General features: G+C 39.1%; 1 protein-coding gene and 1 long non-coding RNA gene across 2 annotated transcripts in view; both read right to left on the bottom strand.

Annotated features, from left to right (window-relative positions):
* lmx1bb (LIM homeobox transcription factor 1, beta b) overlaps positions 1-25,743 on the bottom strand; it is a 95,693-nt gene that overhangs the window by 67,380 nt on the left and 2,570 nt on the right. The gene's annotated exons all lie outside the window — the stretch shown is intronic.
* On the bottom strand, positions 14,612-24,905 carry LOC137038690 (uncharacterized). The gene is made up of 3 exons (XR_010897544.1): positions 24,846-24,905; positions 15,775-15,935; positions 14,612-14,746 (listed from the first exon to the last, which is right to left on the bottom strand). It is a non-coding gene; the product is annotated as an uncharacterized lncRNA (long non-coding RNA).

Here is a 25,743-nt window from a genome sequence, read left to right as displayed (position 1 = left end):
TTGGTGCGAATAAGAGACTTCTTCTAAAAACAAAAATCTTGCAGATCAATCAATCAATCTCTCAATCAATATACATTATAATATATTTAGAATTATATTCGTTTAAATAAAAATCAACTTCATAAACATTAACCTCCAGTGCCCACAGTTGACGAAATGCCCAATTATGCTTATCCATCCCTGGCATTCTCAGTCATAGTTGACAGGAACTATTGCTCTAATCTCTTTTCAGGTTGGTTGCAAAGAGCACATTTCTTTTCCCCCCTCTCTCTGCCTCTCTGTTTGTCAAGCGTGCCATCAGATTAGCCTGCGCTCTGGTTTCAGTGCTAATTGTGCTCGTCCACTTAAAAAGCTGACAGACTCTCGAGTGTGGAAAATCGCAGGCCTTGGGTGGCTTACCGCTCATCCATCATCAGCAAATAGATCCCTCACAAGAGCTGCACACCATCACCATTAGCACGCGGCACACCATCACTATTAACCTGCCGTGTGCTCCCCATCAGCTAGCGCTCAAACGCGTCTAGCATGGCTTGCACGGGCATAATAAAAACGATCAAACGAACTGCTAAAACTGTAAGCGTTCAGAATGTTTGGAGATTTGAATCTGAAGTAACCTTGTTTTGATGCAAATCCTAACTGTAGACGTTCAGTGGCATGAATAATCCCCTCCTATATTTTTCTTTGGAAAAGAAAAAAATAGCATTTTTTCATTCAATAATTCCTTTATTTTCCTTATGTGATGTTTTTCCCATTTTGTCTGCCTGCGAGATGGGTTGCTATACATCCTAGCGTAGGCTTAGCTTCCTGTTACTAACTCTGAAATACAATACAACTGTAATTTCATATTTCACAATGACAGAAAACCAAGGCAAGGATTTTTAATTAAAAACCGAATGAGTGAAATGAAAGTGGGAGGAGAGACAATAAAAGCAGGAATGTGTGCATCCGCGGACAGATTCCCAACGTTTCAGTTTTTTTTATTTAAGATCCGCGCCTGTGCGCTAACAGCATTAATGACATTATAAAGAATTATGAGCAGAAATCGAATTTGCTTCGCCACTTGAGCGCCACTAAAATGCCAAACAATAAACTACCAGATTGCAAATTAGATCAGTAAAAATATCAAACACATTGCGGTGGTGGGGGAGAGAGAGAAAAGGGAGAGGGAGGAAAAAAAAAATCCATAATTGTGTTTAGCGTCTGGACCCCAGGGAGCACAGACACTAAAGATCATCAGGGCCCGGCGTGCGAGCCTGCTATTGACAGTGTGCTAAAAATCGACAGGCTAACTAAATAAACACTGCAGGCTCCATTAAATATTCAACAGCTGAGATTTGACTAAATCGGTTGTTTCGCTTCTGTGCGCCCCCCTTGGAATCGCTACACTCTCCTGTTTTGCCTCGCCTTCTCGCTCTCTCTCCCCGTCTCTCGCACTCTCTACTCATCACCCCATCTTTTTTTTCTTTCCCTGACTCTTGACAGCAATAAATGATGTGGAGCCCGAGGGCCTGACTCCAAGGGGAGAGAGCCGAGGCCTCAGCCTGCTCGGAAAAAGCAATAGAGGAGAAACAGCCAATGACCAATGCTCATCACGTCAGCATCGAGGCGAAGATCAGTGACATTAAATAAAGGCTACGAACACCTCCCGCTACCAAGATGGAGGACCTGTCATGGGCGCACACATCCACAAAATCTACCCAGCATGCTCTCTGTCCAGGCAAGACTGGATGGATGCACACCGTCAAAGAAACCGGGAACCATTTTGGCAATGCAGATGTTTATGATGGCTGCCATACAAGGTCTTATATTCAGGGTTAAACAAATAGATTTGTTAACCGTATGAGAAAACATGTTTGATCACTCCAGCAGTAGCTGGTTGGGTTCCGTGTGTGAATGGAATGGAGTGATGGAAATATTGCTCCCCACCTAAAGTGTTCTGTGATCACTCCAGTTTCAGCTCCACTTCAGGTTTCCTCACTCGCTGAATAGAGTTCACTCAGAAATTGGGCTCAGTTACAACTAAACCGTAACGTTCATACATCATACATGAGTATAGTGAAATCATAGACTGGGTAGACCCAGCCTGATCTGATGGTGATTTGATTTTGCCCTGCAGCTCAGTCTGGAAACCTGTACATTAATTTCTACTGCTTCTGTTACACTTTTGCGGGAACCGATCAAAGACTGGTTTATCCACCTGGCAGCTTTGGCGGGTTTAACACAATGATGGATAGAGAATTTATGGGTCATTGCCCGTTGATCACACCTCTTGTGGTCTGCTAGTTGATCAGGTTGATCACTCCTCTTGTGGTCTTATTGGTTGAAGGACTATCCAATTGCATACAGAGTCATTTGAATAATGCTTGTTAATCACGCCTCTTGTGGTCTGATTGGTTGAAGGAGCATCCAATTGCCTACAGAGTCATTTGAATAATTCTAGTTGATCAGGTTGATCACTCCTCTTGTGGTCTTATTGGTTGAAGGACTATCCAATTGTGTACAGAGTCATTTGAATAATGGTTGTTAATGCCGCCTCTTGTGGTCTGATTGGTTGAAGGACTATCCAATTGCGAACAGAGCCATTTGAATAATGCATGCCTCTTGTGGTCGGATTGGTTGAAGGACTATCCAATTGTACAGAGTCATTTGAATAATGCTCTTTGTGCTCTCTTGTGGTCTGATTGGTTGAAGACTATCCAAATGCATACAGAGTCATTTGAATAATGCTTGTTAATCACACCTCTTGTGGTCTTATTGGTTGAAGAACTATCCAATTGTGTACAGTCATTTGAATAATGATTGTTAATCATGCCTCTTGTGGTCTGATTTGTTGAAGGAGTATCCAATTGCGTACAGTCATTTGAATAATGCTCTTCTCTTGTGGTCTCATTGGTTGAAGGAGTATCCAATTGCCTACAGAGTCATTTGAATAATGCTTGAATAATGTTGATTGTCTCTTGTTTAATCTTAAATTGAGCTTGAGTGAAATCATGTTTGTGTGATGATAGTAGTTAATTTCCTCCTCAAAATTTACTATTTTAAATAGTATTTTCTTGTAAAATGTTTTCCAATGATATTTATTTGAAACTTAAATATATATAATATTCCACGTTCTATTATTTGAAGTGCTAAAAACGACATGATTTATAGTCTAAGGTTTAAATTGCTGATTTGGCCATCTCGCACACATTTTCATGCGACTAGGTTGAGTAATAAACTATTAACACGTGGTGACATGGTGTATTCTTGTGTAAATGTTATTGCATTATGGGCTATTAACCTGTTATGCTCATGATAGAGTGGTATTAGAGCGAGAGTCAACACTGGTTGAGTTTCCTGAAATAATACATCACAATTTCAATGAAGCCATGGGAACTCAATTGGCATTCAAGGGCAGCTGCATTGCACCAAGAAAGACCACTCGAAGACCATCACCTCACATATGTTATAATCACATCAGCATCCTGACACTGATGGTCCAGCATTCAACTGCTGCCCACACCATTATATATCTGTATATTTCTAGGGGAATACATCAGGACAGATGACGGCGTGAGCCGAACCCGTTAATCTGAACTGAAAACCAAACTCCTCCAGGTTTCTCCTCCTCTGTCTGTGCTCATCTGCTCCCGCGAGAGTGGAGAAGCACTTATGCAAATGAGCAGTGACAGCATTATTGTGGAAGGAATATCAATGGAGTAATTACAGCACAGCCAGCACTCCTTTCCCCACCACCCCTGCTCGACTTCATCTCGCAGCCCAGCTATGGCTCTCCCTGAGGGGGGAGGAGGAGACATCAGCCACAGTCTCCGGATCCAGAGCTAATAATCGAGGCACAGGTACAGGCACTGAGGGAGCCAGCCCGGGGGTCCTGAGACACAGACGTGGCTAAACGTGGCCCGCGGTCCCAAAGAGTGATCACAACACCAATCTAATGATTAATGTGCAGTGAGCTGTGTTTAAAGGCTCTAAATAGGAAAGTGTGTATTTGTTTCTCTCCATGTGTATGTAAATGTATCCATGAGTGGATGGAGGTTGTGAATTTTGAAGGAAATTCAGACATTAGTAACAGTTTTGTTTGTAAGGCATTTTATATATTTTGAGGTCATCTGTATTAGTGATGTATGATATATGTCGATATCATCTGTAATCCTCACTAAAAGTTGTTAAAATAATTTAACAAAACTGTTAAATGCAATCCACTTGTATAATGTAAATTAAATTGCATGCCTGATGACTTTGATCCTTTTAGCATTTAAACAATAATTCGATTTTTTTATTATATGCTTTTGAAAATGATCATCTTACCTTATTGCCATATTACCAATTTTACACTGTAAAAACGTTTTGTTAGTATTTGTTGGTTTAACTTAAAAAAGTAAGTAACCTGGTTGCCTTAACATTTTGAGTTTATTGAAATTAAAAATTTGAGTTGATACAATGAAGGAAATTTGTTTAATAAATAGAACCACATACATTTTTTTTTTTTTTGATAAATCATGAAAATAGCACTATTTGGCATGTTTCACTGCAACATCAGAAATAAAACACACAAAATTACCCAATATGCTTACAAAATCTTTTAATAATATTTTAATAAAGGTTGTCGAATCTCAAAAAATGTTCATTGTATTAACTCAAAATTTTAATTTCAATGAACTCAAAATTAAGGCAACCAGGTAACTTTTTTTCTAAATAATTTTTTACAGTGTAGCAACTTCTTGAAAAAAATGTAACTCATTATTCTCATTTTAGCAGATATACTAATTTATAATATACACAACTTCTCGTAATTAAAAAGAGACCAACAATATCAATGACTCATCTTACACTCACCAACGTTTCCAAATTTGTGTCCAATAAAATATACACTGTAAAAAATGGCTTGATCAATAAGTTATGTCAACATTAATTTTTACATTGCTTTAACTCATCAAAATAAGTTAAGCAATTTTCACCTTTTTTTTACAAGTTATACACAATTCGCCAATACATGTCAGTTTAATGCAATTTAAGTTGAATTGACTTGAACATGCAGATTGATTGTACTTAAAAATCTAAGGCAGCAACTTTTTTTTTTACAGTGTAAATGTCCGTCTCACTAATGTCGATTAATATATAATGGTTAACTGTAAAAAACTTTTAAAATTGACAAATTCAGCTTTTAAAGTTTATTCAAATATTTTACATGAAATATATACACAATAGTTTGTACAACTAATTGACACTAAGTGGAGAAAACTCTTCTGAAAAAATATTCTGCAGCTAGTTGCCTTAAACTTTTAAGTTTTCTCAATTTTTTTTTTACAGTGTACCGACATACAACTGAGGCTTTTAAGGCTATAAAAGGGACAAGCCAATCAACATGTGGTATATCCCATCCCAACTTCCCGTTTCAATACATCAGCACAATAAAACTGTACACACAAAGCTATTTCACAGGCTTCTCAAAAAGAGTGTTGATAGTTACATGAGCAATCTGGAACTGTGCGCGTCACAAATAATCATAACTTCAGGTTGGTGTGAGTGAATTACATCAAACATTAAGCTACAGTGAACTCCAAGTGATAGAAAAAAATCTTTGTAACTATCCATGAAATGTCAAAGCATTCCAGCGGACTGAAAATATACAGCTAAACGCAAGATTTACTTTAGCCTAAAAGAGAATATAACGGGGTCTAGATCTTAGCATACTCATGCTTGCTTACAGGATTAGTGTTCATCAGTGAATCTAAGGTGATTTACTTTGACAGGCTCTGGAAACAAGCTGGCGATTGTCCAATGAGCAAACACTTTTGGCATGTAAGAGTTGTCTAATTTAATGCTCAAATTTGTCTCTTTGTGCTTAGGGAAAGCACTCCTAGCTCCATTAATCCATGTGAAACAACAGTCATGCACGCCTGAAGAGCGGTAATCTGTCATCCTCACCATCTATTCGCAGGTGAAGGATGGGTATGGCTATAAATAACGAGGGGGAGAAGAAAAAAGGAGGAAGGTGGGATCAGACGAAAGCTGGGAAACGAGACCAGAAAAAGCAAAGGAGAGAAAACTAAGGGGAAAGAGGCGATAGCTTCAAAGCCGCCACATTCCTTAATGCCCCCCTTAGGCTGAGCATTAACACGGCCAGGGCTGGAATGCTCCAAAGCGCACCATCACTGGCATGAGCGATACCTCTAAAAACACTACGGTGCAAACATGATTGCAAGCGTTCAATAAATAAGAGATGGGACTAGGAATTAATAAATGTGCGAGAGATCAGGAGACGTCTTCGGAGGGCAAGAGGAGTGGAGTAGGGGTCACGCCCAAGACCCCGAACACATTCTGTTACCGCACGCCACTGGCGATGTCCAAGCACCTCATAGATCAGAGCAAGCTTATCCACACACTTATCTCACCAGCAATAACTCCCAATTAAAACTCAGAGAGAGCTAAACAGATGAAGTGCGAGACAGGAACCAAAGGTTTCTGAGGCCGCTCGCCCCTTCCGTCCGCGCCAGCCTCTCCGTTCACGTGTTCGCACTCCAACGGACAGCCAAAACAAATCGCTTGCGACCCTATGGCATATAAATTGTGATTATAGGGGTGAAATGTGCTTGCGGAATCCCTACCACACATTTCTGAGGTCTGTGTGGCCTTAATAAATCAGAGAATCATACCTAGTAGTTCTGCCCGATCCTGCACGGCCCCTCTTGCTTTGCTTTCTAGTAAAGTTTCTGCTTCAGATGGGAATCAGTTTACTGGCGTAGTGGTAAATGTATTGGAATATGCCATGGGGATACAGTTATAAAAACACTAACAGCTATGTTTTTTAAAATGATAAGAGTTAGAGAACAGATCCGCGTGGCAATCAGGTCAATTAAGACTCGCTGAACACGAAAGGATTGGCATTTATTGTGAAAACCGGCCTGACACACATCATATCATTTATACAGCAGACTGATGAATGTTTCCATGCAGAGCTAACCTGAAAAATAAACAAATGCGATGGTGAACGTAGGAAAGAAATAAGCAACTGTCAAGCATGATCTTCATTCGCTCACTGGCCTTTCAGAGAACAAGTTGTTACAGCGCAATAAAAAATATGCAGAAATGGGATATAGGTCTGTGGTGTGAAGTTTCGTGTTTCTTTTTTCTTCTTCATTTTTAACTGCCATTGTTCTTACGTTTAAGAGGTCTGTTTTGCGTTTTCTCAGTTTTATTTTTCTTCACGGCAATAAAAATAACGAATTAAAATAACGGGCAACTCTCCACAGCATGAACCCCCGCCGTGGGAGGAGCTGTAAAGCCGATGCTAACATGATTAACAGTGTTGACAACCAAAAAATAAAAATTAAGAAAAAAACATGCCCTCTCTATTTATTTTTTCCTTTTCCCTTCTATGGCGTTCTTTCCTGCTTTTCTTTGATCCTGCGGGTCTTATGAACCTTCCACATAAACTGCTACGTGCGAAGGACACTTTTAGTGCATCCTGGTTTTGATGCAATGCATCTGCATGGATGTCGCCAGAATCACAAATCTCAGGGATGAAACGCACATCTACACTCATGCAACCACTGGAAAACGACATCTCTTTCTATCTGAAATATCTTAAGAACAGGTTACACGCTCCCAGTCTAGCACCTAAACGCATTTGGAGGACAGCGAGGGAGCGCAGGCTTTGAAATATCAACCACTTGTGCAATTACCTACAGGCCTCTGGTGGTTTGCCGCCACAGGGCGAGTGTCCATCTCGAGGAGGACAGCATAGACACGAAAACCCAGATAAAGAATGTGCACCTTGCAGAAATCAGTCTCTGATGTTCACATCCCATCATATAGTACCCTGGAATATAATCAAAATACAGTATTAAAGTTCCAAGGACTAATAATGATGTGATACTGATTTATAGATAATAGAGGCAATTGCAAATGTTGGACATTGTTGAAACAAATGAAAGTTCTTTAAACACTACAAATCCCATGACAGTTGAAATCTGTCATATACTCTTTTCCTTAATGGAATGAGCATTTATAGAGTTAAAAACAAGTTCCAGTACAAAATTCTTTTTAAAAATGTAACTTTTTTTCAAGGCAAAGTTATCCAAAACAACATTGGACCCCACTGACTTCCATTGCATGATCAAAAACACAACAATTCTTCAAAATATCTGGTTTGGTGAGTAAATGGATTTGTTCTAGCTTTATCTAGCATGTATACAGGTTAATTGGGCTAAAATTGCTTGGTGTTGTGCATGTGCACCAAATTTCTACTGTAAAGCAAAACCATACCATTTAACCTGTTCAGAGGTTCTCAAACCTCTATGTCGTCTTTCCATGTTTTATTGGGAATTTACATAGGCGTAATGGTTTGTATACTGTATAAAATGTGTATTCTATCCACCTACACTGCCCCTACCCCTAAACCTACCCATCACAGGAACCATTCTGCATTTTACATTTTCAAAAAACAGCCCTTAGTGTGATTTCTAAGATGTTTTCCTCATGGGGACCAAAAAATATCCCCATAAGGACAATGATTTCGGATATAGCCATCTTTGTGTCCCCATAATGTAAGGTTTACCAGGCGACACACACACACGTTTGTTTTTGTGACATGGGACATGGGGACATTTCATAGGCGTAATGGTTTTTATACCGTACAAACCGTATTTTCTATCCACTTACTGCCCCTACCCCTAAACCTACCCATCACAGGAAACATTCTGCATTTTTTTCTTTCTAAAAAAACCCTCATCCTGTATGATTTATAAGCATTTTGAAAAGTGAGGACATTGCCAATGTCCTCATATTTCACCCTCTCCTTGTAATACCTGTGTCATACCCATGTCTTTATACACATTTGTGTCCATGTCACAAAATCATGCCCCCCCCCCCCTCCACCCCTGCAAATACTGCAACTTTCTACTTATACTGCCGTCCTAACTTTCTCCATCAAATTTCCATGTCTTCGTCCTCGCAGATAAAGACACAGGGTTAAATAACAAATTAAATAATAGCGAGGGAAACAAAGATACAAATTCAACCAGAGAAGAAATGAACACTGATTGCAGAGGCCAAATAAGAGTTTCCATTTGGGGTTGCCAAAGCACCGTTAAATGTTATGGGCACACCAGGGTGCAAAGCTGGTCAGCCCAGAGGGGAGTATGACATCTGACACAGAACAGAGGAGTTCTGGACCACGCAGACCCCATGCTTCAAAAGAACTGCATGGAAAACAGACAACACCGCTACATTTGGGTCACAAATGGGCCTCCAGCAGAAAAAGTAAGAACAGGTATCACGAGGAGCACAAGTTATACAATCCTGGTCTTCGCTGAACGCAAGAAAAAGCATATCCTAACGAAGTCACATGAAACCTTAGAGCAAGCGTATACTTATTTATCTTTCTTTGACTTTCAACAACTGCGGTTGAACTCAAACCCAAGGGCCCCAAGAGCTGTCGGGTCTCAGATGCAGTATGGCTCGAGGGCCGCTCTCCAGTGCTGTGTCAGGGCTTTTTCTCCAGTTGTCGGTTCACTTTTATAGCTTCCTTGAAATATCTGTAAAAGAGGAGCTAGTGAGCTAAAGAAAACTGCTTTAAAACATTAGGGTGTAAATCTCTTTTAATACTCCAGAACACGTGTTAATGCCACCACTCGCCGTATTTCTCTCTCCCTTTCCCTGAATCCTCCTCGCTCTCCGCTCATTACACATGATGTGGGACTGAAAGACCACATCTTCAAATTCCGCACAACTAAAAATGTTTTTCAGATACACTACGTGAACTCGGGCCAAGAGTCCAAAAAGTCTTCCTGTTTGGCTCTCAAGCTGCTCGTTTGTCTTTCTCTCACTGGTCAGAACAATGTAACATTTCAATTACGGAAAAAAGAAAAACTCCTCACAATCCTTGACGAATGTCCACTGAGGTTCATCCGACGGCTGGCAAAAGAGTTTCTTCGCAGCTGCTCGCATGTCTCCCACGGAGGGGAAGAAAGCCCACATGGGTGGGAGATACTTGGAGTTCTCAAAAAATAATGACGTTTGAGCCTTTTGATTGATCATACATCTTTCCCTGGAGTTTGATACGTTTTTTTTGGGGGGGAGACTTAAAAACTTGACAGAGAAAAATACAGATTCATGGCAGAGAAGGACGGTCGTCGTTGAGGAAATGCACTTGAGTAGCGAAAGGCCTGTTGGAACAACAGTTTGTGAAAAGAAATAAAACTGTTGTACCTGCTCTGATGAAATCACTACGAAATTATAATCGAGCAAAAAGGAACATTGGGACGTAACTTGGTGGAAAATCAAGGCCAGTTTTTCCTTCTCTGAAACTCTCAGGGCTGCGGTGAGCTTCAACCCTATAATAAAATAATGCACAGCAGTGTGTGTAGTGGATCTCTGTTTGAAAAAAATACTTGTGGAGCAAAAGAAAAACACATGGTGCGTAGTGTGGCACAAAACATATTTCATGCATGACTTTGGAGAATGTTAATAAGGATTAGAAACATACTTCAACTAATGTTCGGGTTCCCTCGTGGGGGCCATGACTGATTTTAACTCGTGTTTTTCAAATGGGGAGACATAACATCTGAGGTAAAAGTTAACATTTTCAAAAACAAAAAAAGGTTGAAAACACTATTAGGGGTATAATTTGTGAGCACGGTACGGAGAAGAAGAATCATTCCTCTCTCTTAATAGCTAATTCTGAGAGGTTCTCTTGCGTTCGCTCTCTTTCTGCAGTCTTTATTTCATTAGGATGTCATGTCAGGGGCCCTCAAGTCTCCCTCTGACCCCACACTCCGAGCGCGGCTTCTGGTTAATGTTACATCGATACGGCTCTTGTAAAAAAAATGCTTTAACGTAAAATGTATGCTGGGTTTCCAAGGAAAGATGGGCCAATTAATCTGATTATAGTCTCAAATCCGACAACATGTGTACGCGTGTATCTAAGCATGTGGGATGCAGATGTGCGGCGCTTATGCGTGCCTGCAAGCGTGTAACCGACGGATCAGGCCAAAATGTTGAGAGGATACAGCAGCTGCCCTTCCATTGCGAAGAAACCGAATGTCAGCTCTTCAAAAAGCTCTGCAGCCTGTCAGATACAGAAACATCAGCACTACTCGAAAACCACGAAACAAATCCGCCACCGGCCACTTTGTTAAAAAGGCAAACACCCACACCGCAATGACACAGATACGTTTTTATAGAGCATGTTTCTGTGTGAGCGTCGCATCGCTTATTAAAGTATTTCTCTAAAATTAGGTTATGGATTTGATTCTGATAAGTTCATCACTTTTGTTTGGGGAACGGTTTGACCTGTGCAGTTCAATATTAATCCACTTTAAGCCAGGCAGTTTGATTTTGTGCAATAAAGAATTTTGCCACAAATATGCATCCCCGAAGCAAAACCAGTTGAGATGTACTGGTCCACTATGAGTGTATCCACTTCTGTTTGTCACATGACGTTATGTAGTCACATACAAAGACAACTCAGCAACTGTATGCAAATACAGCCCACGTGTGAGTGACAGACAGCTGCTCCGAGAACGGGAAATAATGACAGGAAAGAGCCATGAAAGGGATACAGAAGTGAAATCATAAACCTCTGTCCAAGCCTTCATGCTCCATTTGATATCATAACACTAAAGCACTTAACACTTCAGAGCAGATCATTTGTTCTTCTCTGCTTACATCACTGGGTCCAACGTTATGGACGATGTATCTGCTCTTTTGAAAACTATGACTACTGACATCGCTTTGACTGTGCTTTGCCAATAGTATGTAAATTGGTTGGGAGAACATCTTATCTGGACTCGTTATTCTCAAGTGGTGTTTTGTGATGCAAACGTGTTTTGCAAGACTATTCTGATGTATTAGAATGCAGAACAAGCAGTGATAAAATGCAAATTTAAAAAATGCAACAAAGAAAAAGTAATTTTTGTTTACTATTATACTATTTGTGGTGCAGTGTTGCCCACTTAATGTCCAATAGAAAATCTGAGCAACTCAGAGACTCAACTGATTATGTATTTTTAGTAGGCTACTTTCGTCATTACACTGCAGCGTGTGCGTGTGATGGTCAGCAAGGCTACCGGTCAGCGATCAAATAGGAATATGGGCGACTGAATGTAAAGACAGTAGGAGAGTTGAAGGACGAACTGTACATGTAGATAATAACAGTGATCAATTGTGGGCAGAGATTTAATGGAAACAATTGAGATATAGTCATTAGCAGGAAGGTGGACAGTAAACCAACAACTACTAGTGACCCAATTAAAGCTTAAACATAAATAAAAACTATATATATATATATATATATATATATATATATATATATATATATATATATATATATATATATATATATATATATATATATATACTGTAGTTATCTCAGTGTATATAGTAATCCCCTTATTATAAAAAAAAATCTGTTTTCTGTTTACGGTTTAGGATCATAGCGATGTCTGATTCTCAAATTAATCACTCTTTTGAGTCATTTTTTCCCTAAAAAAACATTCAAACTAATTGGAAAAACTGAATGAACCAATTCATTCAATCATTGCATCCAGATTCAATCTGAAACATTCAAACAGCTCGCTCACGTACTGAATCGTTTGGAGTGGTTTTCATTCAGTGAAACAACGCTATTCTCAGAACACTGTGTTGAGAAAAGAGAGCTGGATTGAGTGGAATATGTATCTACAATCCACTGAAAATCTTCTCATTTGACAACAAAAAAGAAGGTCTTTAAAAAGTTTAAAACCTGCATGTGAAACTTGTGAACGACCAAAACAGTAACATGATGTACTGTAGAGTTATGGGACATGTACTTTGGAGGACTTTGGAGCATTAAATACTATGCCATAAATGGATTGAACAGCCCTGGCGATGCTATTGAGAAACGCAGCCCTGAACATGATATTTGAAAAATAAATCATTGAGGCCCTGTTTACACCTGGTATTAAGATGTTTTGTTCGATCGGATCACAAGTAAACGAGGGAGACACATTCCCGTTTATACCTAGTGTTATAATCTGTCTCTTTTGTCCACTTTCAACCTGTCCTGATTTCAACAAGGGGAAGGTATATGGGCAGGTAAAAAAATATGGACTTTTTCAGATCTTTCAATCTAATGGATGAAATAAGCTTGTGCAAACATACGGAGAGCAGTAGCTTTCGTATCTGCTCTTACACCCGCAAGACCACGCCAAACGCTGTGAGCGGAATGGTGAGAGAACATTGTGCTTTGTACCTTATTCATATTCATACCAAACTTGGGTCTCCAGCCAAAGTTCAAATCCCGTCTGGCTAGCACGTTTCCCATAAAGTTTATGCCTCATTGGTGGTCTTTTGCAGTTGTTCGAATGCATATGACCACATGAAAGAAATCCGGTCAAATGCAATTTCAACTTTGGAAATGGGCGAAAGTGGACAAGCTCAAAACGTTTTAGACCCTGTTGACACCTGTATTTAGCGGTGTCCACTTGGGATCCAATTGACAAAAGCGCATCTTAATAGCAGATGTAAACAGGGCTTGAGATGTTTTAGAAAAAAAAAATAAGATACCAAACCCTCTGTATACTAATAAATCTGCCAACCCAGAGCCTCACAACCAATAGGAATGCACTTTAAAATGACACTAGTTAAACAAAGAGTCCCGTCAATATAGTCTGCTTTTATTCCATTGAATATCGGAAGTGTATTATTTTAGATATCATATAGCCTAATGTATAACACTGCAAAGAGTACTTATGCAAACGAGGATGAATGGGACAGTAAATTGTTTGGATTGTAGCAGACTGTTTATCTCACAGATGGAGATGTTTTTGAGCGCGTGGGGTGTTCAGGCTTTTGCCCTCAGGTGGTTTGGCACCGTGTCCTACCACTACAGAGCTGAAGGAGGAGGGCAGAGAGGAGTCTGGCGCACGGTGTGATGTGGAGCTGGAGGTCAAGGCTCTGCCGCCTTTCCAGCTGAGCACCAAGCGCCACACACCGGCTCTGGTTTCATGTTCTGGGCCGGGGGTCAGGATCGCTTTCCCTCTGCTAACTGCAGGGGCAGGGGCCGCTCCTCACGCCTGACAACAGACAGACGCCCACCTCGGGAGGGGGGAATGGACTCACTCACTCACTCCCAAGAAAAAACAACAGAAGCAGGGAAGCCAGGAGAAGAGATGGATTGGTCTGAGATGGAGAACATGTTTGAGGCCATAACAGAAATGCTCGACTCCAAAGCCAATCTTTTTAGGGATAAAAAATGCAAAAGTCGGGTCTATCTATTTTCCATATGTGACTCAAGTGAGTTTCGCTATGATTCTCATCCAGTCCGTACTGCTGAATAAGCAATCCTAAGGTTCAGCGTTTCTTCAAAAACACTATTATGTCTGAACAGCATGTTTGTGTTTGTGGTTATGAAGCCTGCCAAAAACGATGGGCATCGGGAGGACTGGTAAAAAGTGTACTATCAAAACAAAAGCATTCACGAGGTAAAACAGAATAAAGAGGATGCATTGTTTGACACAAGAACAAAGAACACATAATATCTCAATATTAATCAGCCAATATTTTAGGTTTTTCAGTCTCGCTCATCTGTAAACAAAGAAACATGAGTCTTCATTAAAATGGCGCTATGGAATAAATCATTTTCCTTTATTCGATTTTCAGAAATCCTCAATATTTCATTCCTTCATCCACCTTTTTTTAGACAAGCAGATCATTTTGCTGCACTTGCGAGTTGTGGAAATTCCCAGGAAGATGTATCGTGGCTCTTTTCAGGGAAATATTAGCATCCAGCCAGGAGAGACATGGAAGGATAGCAGAGAGGGGGGAAGAGGAGGGGGGAAAAGGCACAGACGATCAGTATCATACTTTCAGGAATTGTTTTTTTTTTTTTTTTTTCACAAAGGTTGCATTAAAAAAAAAAAAAAACAAGATGGGACCTGACCCAAAGATGACATCACAAAGACCTCAGCTGAAACCTTCTCTAAAACAAAATTGTATATATACAACACATTTTAATCTGTTCTGCTTCTATTAAAATATTCAGGGTTCAATACAAGATAAGATCAATTGACATCATAACGTTCATTGCCTCAAAAATTATTTTCATTCTCTTTAAAATGGCAAAAATCAAGGTTACAATGAGACTTGTAGTCAGGAAGTGAATGGGGCCAATTGTTAAATGGCATAGAATAAAATGAAATGTGAAGCTTATAATTGTATAAAAGCACTTATTGTTATTTTTATAGTTTATTTTAGCTGTAACGTTGTTCTTGTAGGAATCAAGGTTTACGCTATTGAAAAGTAATTGTACAATTTTTACACATTGCCCAAATTTACTTCCATTGTAAGTACATCAATGTAAACATTTTTTTTTTTTAATTTTAAGAAAAGGATGTACAAGAATCTTTGTAGTAATCAACAATATGCGTCAATTAGGCTGCCGATCAATCTTCACTTGCACTGAACCCAGAATATTCATTTAATTCCTATGACTATGTAATTAAAACCAATTGTGTTTACATTGCTGTGGCAATGTGTTTAACACATCTGAATCTTCTGACAGAAGATTATTACAATTTTGAAACATCTGCAATCCAGTTAGCTGCTTATTCAACATGATTTCCTGTCATTCCATTCTCCATCACTCCGCCTAACATCCAAATATTTCCACTCTCCACTTTTTGAAGCCTCCATGGGTCTTTTGACCTCCAGCACAAATCATTTTAGCTGCTTGCGGGGGGCTCACAGTCCCATGGAGGTATGGAAATATGATCCCCACCATCTCCTGCTCACGTTTGTTTTCCTTGGTCCAGTCAGCGATGGGCCGATCAGCAGTGATCCCCATAGCGACAGAAGATCAGGACCGTGGGTGGGGAAACAGGAGGTCTTGCTGGTCTGGACGCTGTTTTTTCAGTTTACTTTAACCTGTCTCCTACTTCAGCTTCCCCTCAACCCTGGGAGGGAGATTAGGAATATTTAGACCGCTGCATTCGGGATTCAGGATTTCTTCCCGGATACACACACACACACACGGACACACACACACACGAGTACGTTGTGTTTTCTTGTTTTATGGGGACTTTCCATATACACTGTATAACTGTATATTTTATAATCCTACCCCTAACCTTCACAGAAAACTTTCTGCATTTTTACATTTTCAAAAAACATAATTTAGTCTGATTTATAAGCTGTTTATCTCATGGGGACCAAAAAATGTCCCCACATGGACTAGGATTTTGGATATTATCATCTTTGTGGGGACATTTTGTCCTTTTGTCCTGGTTTACCTGGACCACCCATACATCTAAAATCTCTACAATCATCAGTAAGCAGTCAGCGATTATAAAACATCAGTGAGCTTATACACTGTAAAAAATAAAAAATAATAATGTCTCCAATTGAAAATTTTCTAGTGACTAAAATTTTTAGTTGGCCGAATTGAAATTCTGTGAATTGATGAAATTTAATTCACTGAAATTCAATTCAGCCATCTGAAAAATTTAGATGTGATCAGTCACATCAGTCACAGCTGGAGACCTGGATTTTTTTTTTACAGTGTATTAATGGGGAAGAAAAAACAATTCTAACAATCTAATCATGATAATTACTTGATTCATTTGAAGTTCTGAATTTAAATATAGCTTTACCAAAAACATACATAAACAAATCTTAATAGGCGCAGAAATAATATTTCAGAGACTGAATTACACTGATTTGGAACACCATGGAAAGTATTATTATATTTGTTTGGCTTCTTAAGGTAACAAATTTCATTTTCATGTACAACACACAGATACCACAACTTCTATTATCAAGAGGTCAATGAGGTTTTAGCGGTCAGCTTCTGTTTTCATAGTTTTAAGCAGAAGCTTACAATGAGGCATTTACAAATTGATGGGACCAAATTTAATGGCAGGAAATGCACTTTAAAAATAAAATAAAAAATCAGCTTAAACTTGCTTATAGAACATTGAAATTCCATCAATGATGTTTAATCTTTCAACCACACAAACATTTTAGCCAACCAAAATGCAAGAATGCAAACTGTCATGTTCACTGCAAACATCAGTATGTGTTAAATGTTAGGAATTAAATTGCTAGCCAGAGTAGCTTTTCCAATATTACTGTTTCATCTGATGGCTCTAACTGCTCTTCTCTTTCCCTTTGTAATGAAAATCAAGAAATATCCCAATCTGGAATGCGGAGCTTTAGAACCGTGGTCGCGAGGAGGAAGGTAATTGGCTGGTTGAGGTAATCAGATTGGTTTCAGAGCATCTGATCTGCAGTCTAACAGACTTCCAACTAGTTGAATGAGTAAATAAAGAACTGTGGGAGCTCCATCTGAAGACAGATTACCTCTAGCTCCAGGAGGGTCCGACCCGGAGAAAGCTTATTCCACGTGAAGGAAAACTGAGCGGGCGCAAAAGACCACAAAGCATCCAGCAAGAACCAGCAAAAGTCATTCTTTCAAATGACCCCTAAAACACCCTGATATGGGGCCCATACATGGAGGCAAGATTTGAGGGATATTTCACCCCAAAACGAAATCTCTGTCATCTTTATTACTCACCCTCATGTCGTTCACAAATCTGTATGACTTTCTTTTGTCTGTGGAACACAAAAGAAGACATTTCGGAGAATGTTAGAGTCCAAGACATTTCTCTTTTGTGTTCCACAGAAGTCAGTCATACAGGTTTGTATCCACAAGGGCAAGTAAATGTATCCCTTTAATGGTACATGAATGCCAGCCAGAATTCTTCAATTTGCGCCTAAATGCTACAGAGATATTTTCTATTTATGGACCGTCAAGAGGGTTGTACTTTTACAAAAACGCATTCGGAACAAGGGTTAAATGGAGGGAGCAAACTGCTTAACGCATGTGTGACTGTGCCTGTCTGCGAGCCTGAGCTCCATAAGATCCCTCTCATGCTCACTTGGCTGTGAGAGAGGGCTCAGAGGGAGGAAGTTGCAGCGGTGCCATTCCAAAGCACTGTCCCATTCCACCTCATTCTTCCCTCTTTTCTCCCTCTGACACAAATAAGAGGATTAGGGCACACAGCTTCCGTCAGTCCCTCCATTCAAGACAATGCGGCGAAGAGCTTAGTAAGATAGCCTTGGATAGCAGAGCAGACCTGTCATTCAAATCGGCTAGTACTATGGCTGTTGGGAGGCTAATCTCATTAGGATATGAAAAAAGAAAGAGAGGGAGAGACAGAGTCTGAAAGTCCAATGAGATTTGATTATCATCCTCATAACTCGCATCTAAGACATGCGCCAAGCTTAAATCGTCTTGTCTATGACAAGACAGTTGAAACACTCTTGCAAGACAACTTAATAGTCCAGGATTATTTTGGAGGATGCAGAGACTTTGAGACCAATAACTGTTATATCACTGGATTATGTTGCTGGTGTTTTTGCATTTAGAAATTCTAGCTTTGTTTTATAGATGTAGGTTAATTTGCAAACTCAAGATCATTGTTTTAAGACAAACCCACTTGCGTAATGTCTAACGTGGAGATAGTGATGCACTAGGGCACCTCTTGCCTAGCCAGTGCCAATGTTTCCTACCAAACCTGTGAAAAGCCTGTTTGTAGGAATAACACTGTGAGGACACTGAGCTTCATTGCTATATTGAGAACACTGTGAAATAGAGGCAGGAAAAGAGCCTACAGCAACATTAAAGAGGAATGATGGAAATATTTCATGCTTATGGCTTCTTAGTATTATGCTAAAATAGAAAGAATTTATTTTTTAATCTGCTCAGCATCCCAACGAGTCCAACACAAACACATCATACATGGCATTTAGGGGCGTCCTTATCTGTTCGTCCAACCAATGTTTGACGAGGGGATTGTTTCTGTCATTATTTCAGCAAATTTGTTCATTAATGATGTTCTGGTGGTGAAGAAATTATACACTTATTCACAAATTATTACACACATTGATTATCATATTATGGATAGCTAACCAATGTTTAAAATTATAGATAAGAAATGTCTTAAATTATTGTATTAGAAGTTCTAGGAGATATCCTCATTATGAGGCTATAGTACCATCCATTAAAAATGTTATCTTATTCTTAGCAATTATAATATAACTAGTAAAGCAAATGATACGTACAAAATTATTTTCATATGTAAATATAGATATGTAAATATGGAAACGACTGCTGTCAAATAGCAATTAATCGCATCTAACAAAAGTTTTAGTTAACGTGTGTGTGTGTGTGTGTGTGTGTGTGTGTGTGTGTGTGTGTGTGTGTGTGTGTGTGTGTGTGTGTGTGTGTGTGTGTGTGTGTGTGTTTGCATTTATATGCACAGGTATTATATGTACATTGGTATTACAAGAAGAGGGTGAAATATGAGGACATTGGCCATGTCCTCACTTTTCAAAAATCAAAATCCTTATAAATATTTTTAGAAATTAAAAATGCAGAATGTTTCCTGGGAAGGGTAGGTTTAGGGGCAGGGGCAGTGTAAGGGGATAGAAAATGCGGTTTGTACGGTATAAAGACCATTATGCCTATGGAATGTCCCCATATGTCACAAAAACAAACATTTGTGTGTGTGTGTTGAGTGTGTTTGTGTGTGCAGTAAACACACTTATATATTATGTAAAAAAAAAAATCTTTATGTTAGATGCGATTATAATCACGATTAATCAAAGTATTAATTAATAATTTGATGAAATGGATTAATAATTCAGTTTAGGTAAAACCACCACTTTTCAAAATCATAAAGTCAAGCTTTAAAAATCATTAAGTGTGTCAACCAAACATCATTTTAGCTTCATTTTTCCAAGGTCAGTTTAAGTATATGAACTTATGACATATGATATGTTAAATGACAACATTTCCATAATATCACATTCATAATGTATAGAATGGCTCAAGAAATATTAGCTTCTGTATGTGCTGTATTTATAATAGCAAAATAAATATCCTTTAAAGTTGTCTCTGGCTGGCACATTAAACATATAGACATAGCACACATACTGTAGTTCCCATGGTTAAATACTCTAACAGCTGTAGAGCTACATGTCAATTAAATAATCTATTCCATGAATGAGTTTAAAAAGCAAAACGCTCCCCTCTACACCAGAATAACATCCCGTTAGGTCAAAGCGTTAAACGTCTGGTGGTGGGGGGTGTGTGGCACTAGTCATGAGATGACAGATGATTGCATCATTTTAATGCTGCCAGGAGAGGCTGGGCTAATGTTGACACAAAACCTAATACTTCCTTGCAGAGGAACAGGCTGGCTCAGGCTCGGCCTCATCCCAGAGCAGAGCGCAATACGAGGGCCTTCAACACTGCAAGCAAAAACCCCTAAACGCTGCAGGATTAGTACCCGGCCTCCTCGCTTCTCTAAATGTGCGAGAGCTCAGATTTTCATTAAAACAGCTTTCGTTTTTATATTTACCCAACTGAAACAAATATTCAAGAACATTACAAATCTTTCACATGCTGATACACAGGGTTTTTTAAAACAATGATAATAAAGGACAGTAAAGGCGTTCATGATGTCAGGGTGTACTGGGAGGGTGTACAGCTCCAGTCATGTAGAAAAACACAGCCCGGACCAAAATCCACTCATGTCAGCGGGAATATGGCATCCCGCTCGCAAAGCAGAGCTAATTAAAAAACAACACATCGCAGGAGGACGCCCCCACGGTGCTAAAATAGAACTATCAGCACACCAGGGGATCATCCACAACTTCCTACTTCGAGCAAATTATCCCTGGACCAAGACTAACAACAGCCTGGATCCAGGTTCCACTTACATAAGGGCCAGAGGGGAACATGCGAACACTCGGCAGTCAAATAATGCAAAATATACACTTCTGTTAAATTAATAACACTGAAATATCTATCTATCTATCTATCTATCTATATATCTATCTATCTATCTATCTATCTATCTATCTATCTATCTATCTATCTATCTATCTATCTATCTATCTATCTATCTATCTATCTATCTATCTATCACACACATGTGCACAGAAATCCTCATTACCTACTCCGCTTGTATGTGGTACAGAAATTCTAATGTCAATTTGAGAATAATTTGAGTTATACAGCCACAAGCTCAAAACTTCTACAGTGGATGTGCAGTATTCACACTTTCATAGCATTAAAGCATAGGCTAATTAATTTCCTTTTCAATATATATGCTATATTCTAATACATAAAAACATCCCAAATGTATTTTAACAACATTAAAGGGGGGGTGAAATGCTGTTTCATGCATACTGATCTTTTTACACTGTTAAAGACTTGGAATCCCATACTAAACATGGACAAAGTTTCAAAAGTTAAGGTGGACGTTTGATGGGAGTATTTCTTTGTCAAAAATACTACTTCCGGTTAGTCATAAGTTTCGGCAAGTTTTTTGCGATCATGCGTCCCCATTGACGTTAGTGGGGGCGGAATTTCCTTGTATGGGCCTTACGGACAATTCTACCGGAAGCGTGTGAGAGAGAGAGAGGGAGAGAGAGAGAGGGAGAGAGCGAAAGCAACAGGCTATGCCCATCAAAGCGCTCGTAGGCTGCGCTGCACAGGTAATGTGCACAATTAACAATGACATCAAAAAGTGCGTTTTTGGTTGCCAGACCAAGACAGTCCTGCACAGATTCCCCCAAAACCCCGCGGTAAGGCAACAGTGGATGTAATTTGCTTTTCCGGATCAGCAACTGAGTTGCGCGAATGTTTATATCTGTTCGCTGCATTTCGGTGCCGACTGTTTCATAAACATGGCCCAGCATGACGCCGGATTTTCCAATAGCCTAATGCTGAAGGATGGAGCAGTCCCAACGTTAGAACCGCGGGCGGTGAGTTAGACTGCTTCAAATGTCTGTGTCTATGCTCATCAAGTAGCCCAAACATGATCACGTATAGTTACTATATATATTACTATATATAGAAATTGATCAATGGAGCATGCGATGTGTAGTGCGTGTACATTTGTTTAGCTGGCCACTATAGGGGAGACCGGGGGCAATTGTAACAGGGGGCAATTGTAACATCTCAAATTACACCAATCAGAAATGAGTCAGAATCATGAAACTCATTTTGCATATGCTCAGTGGAGATCCCTCTCTGCCTGCCAAAGGACAAGCTGCTGAGTGATACTTGGTAAAGTTTTTCTGCAAAGACTCATTTTTTAGGCGTGAAAGTGATTTTTCTCACCTACAGAATTTTCCTTATACTGTTAAAAAAATTAATGTCTATAAATTTAAATCTGTCTTGTATTCATGACCATTCTGTTTTCTAACATTTAATATATTTGTCAAACATTTGCTTTATTGTTTCTAGCTAGTAGGGTAGCTTGTCATGAGGTCGTACAGTCGGGGGCAATTGTAACACTGCGTTACAATTGCCCCCGACACCCATCAAAATAGTGTCCAGCTTTAGTAAGGACATCAAAATAGACAACCCCCACCCCCGACCCCCCACCAATAATTTAAGAAAAGTGTATTTAGTTCAGTTTTTAAATATCTATGTCATACATCTCTAAATATTTTATTGCAGTATAGCAGACCAGTGGTTTATAGTCTTTGAGTGCCTCTCAATCTGGGGACTGGGGTTCAAATCCCACCAAGAGCAAATTTTAGTGCTTTCTAATTCTTCAATATCTATGCATTTAAATACTGCCATATACTACCCATTGGTGTAAGATCAACACATTTACTATTATTTTTGGCTTGTAATACAACCCTACCATGGAAATTCAATATAGAAAATAGATGATTGTTTTTTTTTTCTAATGTCGTAATAATAATGTGATAATGTGAAAAGTTTTTTCTGTTCAGTTTAATATTTATGTATAGCCTACAAATTAAGTATACCCTATTAAACTATGTATACTGTGTTATCAATATATTTAGTGGCATAGTACAGAGCTTAAAGATTTTGCCTCTCAGTCTGGATCCATTTTACTGAGTAGGCCCTGTACACTCTTTGTTTACAGCATGCTGTTCAGACCAAGGAAAATAGTAAGGGAAGTGTCACTGTCCATATTCTAATTGATTTTAAATAGTTTAAATTATATCTATATTCTTTGAAGTTTATTGGGGTCCTTGGTATTTATACAAAGGTATTACATGTGTTGTTACAATTGCCCCCGCATGGTGTTACAATCGCCCCCGCATGTGGGGGCAGATGTAACATTTGACTTGTAATGTTTCAATCAGTATTGTGACTCTAACATTGCTTGTAAAACAATTTGGTGAATGTTAACAAGTAGAACATAGATACAAGTTACCAACATACATTTTTTATCCAAATATTTCAAAAGGTTTTTGAGCAATGAACACATGACCAAAATGTGTTACAATTGCCCCCGGTCTCCCCTATGTGTAACTTTATGTTTGTGTATTGTAAAAGCACTCAACAATACACAAAGAGGGGGGAAATATGTTGAACTAAATAAGCACGCTTCTTCATTCAAATGCGCTACTATTCCGTGTCTATCTATGTAAACACTAACTTAACCTGTCTACACAAACCACGCGTAAACACACAAACACACGTGCACAACTGCACTTCCCACATGTACACCTTCAAAGACAAAAATACGACGATATAATTCAAGTATAAATATGTAAATAACACAAGCCGCTAAGCATATTATATAGTTAGTGTATATCGTACCACATAGAGACGTCCTGCTCTAGTCGTTTTTGCTGCTGCTCCTGTTCAACTGCAGCCTCTGGGTCTGATTCCGGATCATAGATGTATGGCTGTATCTGATTAAAAGCCATATTTTTATTTTGAATAAAGTTTTTTCCCCGCTGTTAGGGATGACACAGCTTTACGACGCACTCAACACAATAGCAGCGCGCTGCTGCACACGTCATTATTTAGCTCCGCTCACACGACACGCCCCCACCCGCTCGGCTTTTTTCGGAAAGACTCGGAACAGCGCATCTTTCTTATATAATTATTAAAAAAATAAAGACTTTTCGGAGATATGCAGGATGCAATGCTACTCTATAGGTACTCAAGATTGACATGACACTGACTGAAACTGAGTGTTTCACCCCCCCTTTAATATAACACTATTATAATAACATTTAACTTAAAAAAAAAAAAAAGGATTTAGGCCTACAGGTTTTCTGAATTTAACAGTTCATTTTATGATGACTTTTTAAAAAAAATGAGATTTAGTCTTGCCTAGTATTTAAAGACAGATAATTAATAATAGTCTATTGAGGTTGTTTAGTTTTTTCCTGTCTCCTTTAAGCAAACAAGCAAGAAAATAAATATTAAAATAGTGCAGGTTGTAGCCTATTTGTTGCAGGCTAGTGGCGTTGCAATTCAAATGAATTCCGATTCATTTACAAAACAGTAACGAGGATTCCCACTAATAGCTTGAAAACACATTTTATATTTCCATGACCTGTGTCTTTAATTGGCACTAACGCAAAGGTCTGCTGAGCCATTTAAAGAACATTATATGCAGATCGTAATTCCAAAGCTAATCCTCTAATAACGAAAGGCTGTTATTCCAGGTTACTCTTGAACTACAGCGAGGTGAAATTTCCGCGCCAAAACAAGCTATAAATTCCCGCCGGTAAGCTCGTGCTGTAAATAGCTGACAGAGAGGTGTGAATATGAACGTTTGCCCAATGTCATGATTTACGGTTCTAGTGATTATAGGGCATGAATCAATTGATGCTAGCATATGTCATTAGGCGGGGTTCCACCAGAAACGGCTAAAGGCTTCAACTCGAAGCCACGGGCTCTTTGCGGGGTTGACAAAGTACAACCTAAATGAGCATCATAAAAGTCAAAAAGGTGCCAATTACATCTACTAAGTGGCCCGTCACTGAGAAATAAATAAACAAATATTAGCTACCTGTGTAGCACGCGTGTGAAAGGACCTCCATTGCAGAATGCTGGAACGAAACTGCTGTTTATGAAATGGCAGGTTTTGTAATGCGAGCAAAGAAAAAGATCAGACAGGAAAATGTGATTTACACTAACCTAACATCTGATTGGCATCCGGTCTTAGAAATCATAACAGAGTTAAGATTACAAGTTGCAAAGCAAAAAAAGAAAGGAGAAAAAAGAAAAAAAGAGACAAAGTCTAATGACAGGTAGGCTAAACATAGCCTACTCAAAAACCTTTTTCACATGTTTGTCCGTCTCCAGGGTAATAGAATATGAGACCATGCAATTAATTTTGTTAACACTAACTCTTCACGGTCAAGCTGAATTATTATTATTATTTTTTTTTAGATAAAATATTATATAATATAGTAATCGTTCGCTATTAAAGTCAGACGGTAGATGTGGCCCTTTAATTGTTGCTTGGTGTCCGATAGGGACCTCCCAGTTATCATCATTAGAGAGGGGGCAATATTTCAAAAGCCCTGACACAAAAGCTAAAGTATGGAGACAAACACAGGACATGTAACATAAGGCGCCCTGCGGTCCACTCACAGCTTCAGGACCGGGTGAATATCAACACTGAACCCTCCCACTGAGCAACTGTCCCATACCATGACTAGGCCTTCATCATTTAGAAATGAGGAATAAGAAGTCCGATTCGAGCAGATTTGAATGGTTGTAGGCTAGGCCTACACGGTGTTACAAAAACAAAGAAATAATAATAATTTTAAAAAAAGAAAGGGCTTTTTGTATCCGCACCACAGCGTATGGCCATTCATGATTGTATAGTTAGAGCTAAATTATTTAAAGGCATTCTGCAATAGAACAATAAAAACGAACGCGACTGCATAACACAATCATTA

The sequence above is a fragment of the Pseudorasbora parva genome, chromosome 13, assembly GCF_024679245.1.
Source record: "Pseudorasbora parva isolate DD20220531a chromosome 13, ASM2467924v1, whole genome shotgun sequence".
Taxonomy (NCBI): Eukaryota; Metazoa; Chordata; class Actinopteri; order Cypriniformes; family Gobionidae; genus Pseudorasbora; species Pseudorasbora parva.
This window is presented reverse-complemented; position numbering and strand designations above follow the sequence as displayed.